Source organism: Biomphalaria glabrata, chromosome 14 (genome assembly GCF_947242115.1).
Source record: "Biomphalaria glabrata chromosome 14, xgBioGlab47.1, whole genome shotgun sequence".
Taxonomy (NCBI): Eukaryota; Metazoa; Mollusca; class Gastropoda; family Planorbidae; genus Biomphalaria; species Biomphalaria glabrata.
The window spans coordinates 16,858,350-16,867,010 of NC_074724.1; the positions used below are offsets into that span (position 1 = coordinate 16,858,350).

An 8,661-nucleotide genomic window follows, 5' to 3' on the forward strand; every position below is an offset into this window, starting at 1 on the left:
GGGGGGGAGGAATGAGGGCACTATGCCCTTATTTGCCACCTGAAATGCGGATGGTGGGAGCTACAAGCCAAAACTTAAAATTATTGTAGATATTTTAATTAGGTTAAACATTTTTATGTTGTTTTAAGTATATTATTATTAAATACTTTTTATTTATATCCTATATTTCTTTGTGATGTTCATGGAAAATGGGTTGGGGGGGGGGGGGGCGCCAATAAAGCTTCTTCCCAGCTCGCACGTTTTGCTCACTACGCCTCTGCATCAAATGTTAGCTTACTTTGAGCTATAGGTTTTGTATGTGTTGGGTTACCTCCCCTAGAACAGATAGTTACCAATCGTCTAATGAAATGCTTTCTTAGCACTACTGGTTTTGTATGGTTTGGATTACCTCCCCTGAAAGAGATAGTTACTAATCGTCTAATGAAATGTTTTCTTTGCACTATAGGTTTTGTATGTGTTGAATTACATCCCCTTGAACAGATTTCTTACTAATCATCTAATGAAATGCTTTCCATGAGTTATAGGTTTCGTATGGTTTGGATTACCTCCCCTGGAACAGATAGTTACTAATCGTCTAATGAAATGCTTTCTTAGCACTATAGGTTTTGAATGTGTTGGATTACATCCCCTTGAACAGATTAGTTACTAAATATCTAATGAAAAGCTTTCCTTGAGTTATAGGTTTTGTAGATGTTGGATTACCTCCACTGGAATAGATAGTTAGTACTCATCTAATGAAATGTTTCTTTGCACTATAGGTTTGGCGAGGTTACAAAGGTAACGTCTACTTTGAACCTATCTCTATCACCAAGTTGAACTATACAGCACATCAGTCTGTCAAGGATCAGAGGAGCCCCCAACTCTCCAGCAAGCCCTATCGTCTGATTCACTCTTCCAATCAAGAGTACATCCTTGACAAGCAAGTTGTGTTTAGCTTCATTAACAGCGGCGTTCGTGATGAGCTTAAGTTTATAGAGGGCGTACAGTCGAAGGGGAGTCTGGCAGTTCGACCTTCAAGCGCTCTTCCACAGCCTCGTGATTCTAGAACTTCTAGTAGCAGATCTGTGTTCAATAGTAAGCACACGTTTTGCAAAGTGGAGTAACTATCAACAAACAGAACCTATGTCTACCCCACTGCCAGAAGTCCTTCAGACCTGGGTGGAGGATTTGAAAAACTTCCAACGCTTGAGAGAGTATTGTCTGTTGACATTAACATACAGGATAAAGATAACTCATTTAGAAGTGACATTTAATTAAGACTTCAAACTATTCAGAAGAAAATCGTCAAACACCAACAAATTACACACCAAAACTGAACGTTCGCCATTTAAGTTTAAAATAAACTTTTTTTTTTTTTGGTTGCTTTTATTTGTTTATTGAAAAATTATTTTTTTTGTGAACCAGATTTACTATTTATAGAACTTGAAAGTTTTGTTTTTATAATGTTCTTGTGTACATGATGAAATGTTGATTTATATTGTTTACTTTATCTGATGTTTGTATTCTTTGTTTGCATTAAATTAAAAGAGACATTTTTTTAGATGTGTTCTATCTGTTATTATATTGTTTGAAGAAGACATTTCAGAACAATTGGTCACAGATTTATCTGGTAATTGTATATTTTATAAATTCTGTTATCCTATTATTAGCATGTAAATAAAGAGTTTGATAAGGGCAAGTATTTTGAAATAAAATTAAACATTTTGTTTCTATAAGTGTAAATAACTGTACCCTTTTTTAGACCTTGCAATTGGTAAGGCAAAAGATGTAAAGGTCATCAGTTTATGTGGCAGTCTGTTAACGAAAGCGTTATATGGACAACACAACGACAAAAGCCTTTATTTTCCCCAACTAATATCAGGTCTCGATTAGAATTGATTGGATTCTTGGCTGTCGAAAAATCCAATAATGCATTTCCCAAAACTACAATGGGATTTGAAACCATGACTCCTGAGATCAGAAGATTTACCACTTTACAACTCAATTCCAATAAGAGTTTTTAAAATATGAAAACATTCAAGCATTAGAGTTTTAGGTTGCATATTACAATGTTATTAAAAAAGAAGAATATGAATAATACTTTTTTAAACAAAGCCTATAATAATTTTAATTGTATCTATCAGTTCGGATCAGTTCTATAATTGATCTAGACTAATACTAATAAATCTGTGCTGTTATAAATTTTTGTTACCAATTTGATTTTTGTTTAGCCCAATATCATACCTTTAGCTTTCTCACGTTATGATCCAGTGCGGCCTCACAACGAGACAGCTTAGGTCACTCACAAAGACCACAGGAAATGCATTTTAGACCAATAGAAAATCCCCATCTATGTTGAAAATAAAATTTTCATGATACACTGTATGACTTCGCTACACGCAAGAATCGTAAAAGTTCGTAGGATATCTCTATTCGCAGAAATAAAAGAGTGATCTTTCCATTCCTTTTTCTTCTCGTTCAAACTCTTGAGCCGAAAAAAAAATATTTTAATAGAATTATAAGACAAGAAGATGTCAAGTTAAATTCTTGGGACGCTCCACAGTTGAGGAAACTTTGTTTGATCATAAAGATATAATCGGAAATTCCTTGAATGACTTTTTATTCTATGCCCGTGTTTCTATAAATAGAAATCACGAAGTTGTCACTAAAAACACAACAGAGATTTTATAAAGTAAGTCATTGTATTTCAGAATCATTTCTTCATTGTATAATTTTATTTCCATAAGGTTTCTCCTAATGTAAATGTGAAATGGTGCGAATGCGTGTTGAAAGGAGAGGAGAACCAAAATGGAGAAATAGACACGAAATAGTGTTCTAGTGCTCATGGAAATGAAATGAGTTCTAAACGATGACGTTGTTGTTTTAGTGTTAATGCACTGTTCAAAGAGTCTCATCTTAGAAAGGAACGTAACAAATGTGTGGCTTAGTAACTAAATCAACTAGGTTACCTAACAAGAGGGCTGGAGTTCGAATCTCTACTCAATCTAAGTTCTGTATGTTGAGCACCTAATTAAAGTCATCACTGAAACCTTTTCCCAGATACCTCCCCCAAACTGATACAGAAGTGAGATTGGACCATATCGCTCTGAAAATGGTATAAGCATGAAACTTGCGCTAGAATAAAGAATATCAGAAAGTTAGTACATTATAATTTTCTCATTGTATATAAAACGGCTTCTATTAATCTTAAATCAGAACTTGTACGTTTTTAAAGTAAATATGCATATTTTCGCTCATACACCGTTTTTAAAACAATGATTAAAATTGTTTTTGCAGTTATACTTTGTAGGAGAGGAACAACAGCAAATCCTGATCTACCGTCTTGAAGCTAAACCCAGACACTGATGATAATTCGTGAGTCAATGCTGAGACTGACTAAAAGATCTAATTTCATTGTAGTGTTTTAAAACATTTCAGAATCTACACCAGTGATTCCCAAGCTTTTTCCTTAACGGAACACTTCGCACATTCTGAGTATTTAGCGGAACACTTTGCTTATTTCTAATTTTAGATTAATTTACGTGGTGGCCTACTAATTATTTATTTCAGCAGTTTGTATAACATCTATTCAGGGCTCGCGAAACATTAGGGTTAAATGGAAGACATTATGGGAATCACTGATCTACACTAGCACTTTAACATTTGTTTTCTAATGTTTTCAAATATTCTTTAATGACGATCTGTAACATTTATTTTGTTTGCTCTTTGACGAAAAGAGCAGTCCTGCTTGGCTATAGAATCAATTTTTAAAAACTTGAAAGTATCACTTTTATTTAGAAATATACATATATTTGACATTAATCGATAGCAGCACCAGGGACTAAGTGTTTAAGAGAGAAAGTAGTGAATTTTTAAATTTTTGACACTCGAGGAAGGTATAATAAGTCAATTATTTATTGGTACGTTTATTATATGGACATCTAGATTAACAAATACAAATAAAGTGAAAGATGACTTTCAAAAGATACGTTATTTGTAACATGATCCTAAATATTCTAATCATTCTCATCTTTCAAAAGATTTCCACTATTTCTGCTGTGTTATGCTGGCATTTCGTTTGCCAGTAAGTGTCTCCAGTAGTAATGCAACATCAATTACCCTCTCGTGGAGGAGTCTTGAGAGCTCTAAAATCTTGGGTATGACCCCACACATGTTTAACTGTAGAATCGTGAGGTACCTAATGTTAATAGGCTTAGTCCCTGGGGTGTTTGAATCCCACTAATATCTAAATGGTTTGTTTGAGAGCCGGAGGCTGTCGTCACTATATCGCATCCAGTCAGTTCTGCTGACGCGTATCATTATCTACAGGAAGTTGGAGCTGACGTCCATCAACCTTATTCGTATCGGACCTCTGAAGGAGGTATAAATGCAGTGTACGCTGAGAAGAAAAATTTGGTGGAGGAGTTTTAGTCCATTTGTCGCGACCTGACAACTTCCCCCTCATCGAGGTCGCGGGGCGACCAGTAGTGGATTTTTCGTACCAAGGCCTGACGCTCAAGAACCTGGGTTCTGAGCCTGTTGGAGTCTGCTCGTGCCCGCTTTTTTTCGTGTCTTTACTTGTCATAGATGTATGGTTAAGGCCGTTGGCGGCCTAAGTTAATGTTCCTATGCAGCAGTGTGCATGACCTACACTCAGGTCCCCATGGAGGGCAAGAAAGTACCTGCCTCATCAATCACCACTACAGTTTGGCAAATTAGTTTCCTGCAAGGCAGGAGTTGGGTGTTTTCTACTTTGTTCAAATTAAGTAATATGTCTTTGGTATACTGTCTTATTGTGAGTACAACAAACTTTCATGGGAAGACCATAATGAAACTATGGCAAAGAATGTCACACAGCGGCTATTTAAAGTATACAAACTAAACAGCTTTAAACTACTTATAAAGATCCTGAATAATTTCTACAGAACGGCAATGTCAAATCTGATAACATACGGAATATTTTGTTGTTGGCAAGGCAAAGTTTCACACAACAATACCATACACACTACCACACACCGCACTACCATATTTAAATGAACGTAAAACTTCTGATCGAAGCCCCTTTTAAAGAATGTTACGCAAGTGGCAGCGCTGTCCCCCTCCTTAAGGTCATCTAGTCACAAGACAAAACTATCTTAGCAAAGTCGGAAAAATCTTAGAAGACAACAACCACCAGCTCCATTACAAATACTTCAAGTGGGCAACTTTTGTTAATGAAGACTAGATCTGAACGGTACAAAATCTCGTTCCTTACTCGCAGGGCCAGCATTACAAACTGCGGTTCCAATTTAAAAGATGCTTACAAGACCCATCTTCTATTTTTTTACAACAACATATTTTACTATTGTCACAGTCTCGTTTGACATTGCCTGTTAAATGTTCACCTCTGATTAAGACGGTGAAAAAGACACGTGGAACTCCTGATGTTGAAAAAGGAGGTAGAATGACTAAAATTGACTTGGAGTTCAGTCAAGTCAATGCAGTCAAGTGGTATCCTTTGGACAAGGCAGTCAAGTAGTCTTTTGGTCCGGTACGGACAATATCTGACTTATAGAGACGAGTTGTGACTTTGAATTAAATAGTGTATTTTGGGTAGACAAAGCCAATATTCAATTGAGACATGTATTTTTAGTAATTATTCTGATAATTATGTGTTTTGGAAACTCATTATTACCCCTGTGATGCGGATGTGATATTTACAAGATTCACTATTGGATTTACTTTACCGCTGTTATGTGGACGTGATTTGAAAGATTCACTGTATTGGATTATTTAAAGTTGTTATGCGGATGTGATTGTATTTCATACTTAATTGTGCAACTGCCAAAAAGTTGCAGTATTATTATTGTTAATCTGTGAAATCTATGTTCGTCTCCTATCAAGTGTGACTCCAAGAAGCACGAACCCAGCATTCCAGGACATTCGCGACACATTAGTAGTGACCAGTCCAGTGTGTAACAGTAATACAGCATTCATTCATTTATTTATTTACAACTATTAATTACATCATTGTATCAACATTTATGTAGAGGAAGCAGCTTGGATGTAATAGGTGCCAGTGGGTAATTTAAGTTATGCCAATCGTACGAAACACTAAATAAGTTAACCCTTGAAGTCCTACATCTTTCAAAGCATGTGACTAGAGCCATGGCTGTGTTTTCGTCACATGTCTGTATGACGTGGCAGCAAGCTATTGGTCTAAACTGCCCACAGGTTGCAACATTGCCGGTCAGTGTTGAGGCCTCTATAACGAATGATATCGCTTGAACCATTTTGTTCGGATTTCCGAACTGTACATTAACGAATGAGAACTCTTATTTCTCCCCTCCCATAAATAGAGAGACATTTCGGTGTATCAGGTGTACAATAATGTATTGATAAGTGAAGTAATTTAGTAAAACCTACATTATAATTTGTGTACATTCTTAGCAGCAGCAGGATGAAATGTTGTAGCTCTTTTTTCTAGTACAAAGTAGTTATTAGTAATACGTTGGTAGCAATTGATCATGAAATGTAGCGCTATTAACATTGTTTGTCTATTTATTTACAAATATTTCTCTTGTATTTAGTTTAGGTTCCCTTTTTTTATAAATCCATTTTTGTTTGTTTCATTTTTGTCATTTTTTTACACATTCCACATTTTTAGGCTTCACCTTCAACTTCATTTTCACCTTCACCTCTACCTTAGTCTGTTGGACCGTTGGGGCACCATACACGATTTGTTGACCATCTTTCTCCATTCCTCTATGTTTTTTTTTTGCCTTGGATAGGAGCTCTTTTAATGGAAGGCTCGTAATTCTTTTTTGCTGTTTTCATAACCCTTTCTGTGTCTGCCTTTTCTTCCAATCGCTATAATAAAACTTTCTCTAATCTCTTCGATTGTGAAGCTGTCTTTAAATGCTAACAAAATTTAAACACAATTTCACACATACAAATGTAGGTCAAAGAGAAAATTAATAACTGTAACTAACTTTTAACTTTGTTTGTAATTGATTGTGTAAGTTACCAGTTTTATGTTTTAAAACCTTTACAAAATATCTCCTCCTTAAAAAGTCTATATTCCTAAAGGAGGATCATTTATAAGTTTAGAACCATTAGATAAATACGAATAATTGTGAACATGTATTTAGATAATTTTGGTATGAAGCATAAATCAAATAGATTTATTGTTTTATCTCATTACAGATCCATTTAAGCGATTATTTAGTACATTTCTCAACTGAATTGCTTATGGATAAATCATAAAACATTACCATTAAATTAAAATACAAGTTAGTCAATCATCAGTGTGTATAAATGGTCAACGCACTAGGTCCAAAATGTACTTACTGGTTAATTATCCCACCTATTTACTGGTTTTATGATTATTGTCTAGTTAGAGACTAAAACGTTTTTCATTTCTACATATTTAAATCTAAACAATATGACTGAGTCAGTTTCGTTCTACTAAATTATTTTTGTACTAAAGTCCCTATGACGTGTCAGGAATATGTTAATAGAAAAAAAAATGGAAGTACGTATAATTGAATGGCAATGTACCAGCAGTGGGAATTCATATTCGTTGTGTAGTGAAAGATTGAATAAACACCATGCCATTCTTAATAAGTTGTGTTTGTAAGGCTGAACAAAATGATTGAGATGAGTATCGGCTGTACCTGTTGGGTAACAAGGTCAGGCTATCGAAGTTGTTGTTAGCATGCTTCTAAATAGAGTGATAATATTATGCTTGTTGTCTATGTGGATCTAGGCAATGCTTCTTTCTTTCAACTTTTGGTATCGATGCGGAGGAGCTTCATGTCGCGCTTGCATACATCAGTACATTTCAACATCGACGACCTACGGCACTCCTGCCATTAGATCATTATACAAGATATCGGGTTAAAATTGATCTTGCGGCCCTCCATAGACCTAAGCTATATATAGGCTTGTAGTTTGCTAATAAAGGGTTTGCATGTTAGTCGCTTATCAAGGAGTTCGGGTTATTTCATTAAGTTGTTGTGTGGTGAGTGAAAACACGAAAGTATATAACATGAAGACATTACTATTATGAGTTTAACCTTTATGTCATTTCATGAGGCAAAATACAATTAATATTCTTTATGAACACTTTATTAATTTTTCCAGAAAAAAACGCAAGTTAGTTTGTTTCATTAAACATAAAGAAAAAGAAACAACTGATTTCCAAAAGAAAAGAAAAAGTTCCATTTTGTACTTCTCTTGCTAGTGGACACCAATATTAAAAGGCAATGGCTGGTTAACTTTAAAAAATGTATTCTGATTTAGATTTTTTTTTTACTTTAGCTTCGATTCTTTAGAAAAGGACAGATAAATAAATATTACAAAGAAACTTTATGATTTCACACAAACTCAAAGAAGGACCCAATGTGTCTGTCCATGGAAACTGAAATTGAGATAAACAGATTTTGAATTTTTCAGCATAATATTGCAAGCCTTTGATAGTTTTGTATTTTTTCTCTATTTATTATTAGTGCTCTCCGAAAAGGGGAAAACCACAAATACTTTTATGTGGTCTGTATAATCTTCAGTCTGTCCCGTTAGAAGTAGGAAAACCTACAACAATACAGTGAAAAATTCCTATTTCATGATTTCCTAGAATCTGTAAAGTTGATGTAGAAAAGCATTTTTTCTCATTCTGAAAACGAACTTTAAGATTAAGTCCGG

The 8,661-nt window shown here is 34.8% G+C and overlaps 1 protein-coding gene across 1 annotated transcript in view; it reads left to right on the forward strand.

The window, feature by feature from the left end:
• Nucleotides 1-2,592: 2,592 nt before the first annotated feature.
• Nucleotides 2,593-8,661, forward strand: part of LOC106062541 (uncharacterized) — a 262,239-nt gene continuing 256,170 nt past the window's right edge. Inside the window, exon 1 of the mRNA XM_056010829.1 lies at nt 2,593-2,671. The gene's annotated coding sequence lies outside the window, so the exon portion shown is untranslated. The remainder of the gene's footprint in view (nt 2,672-8,661) is intronic.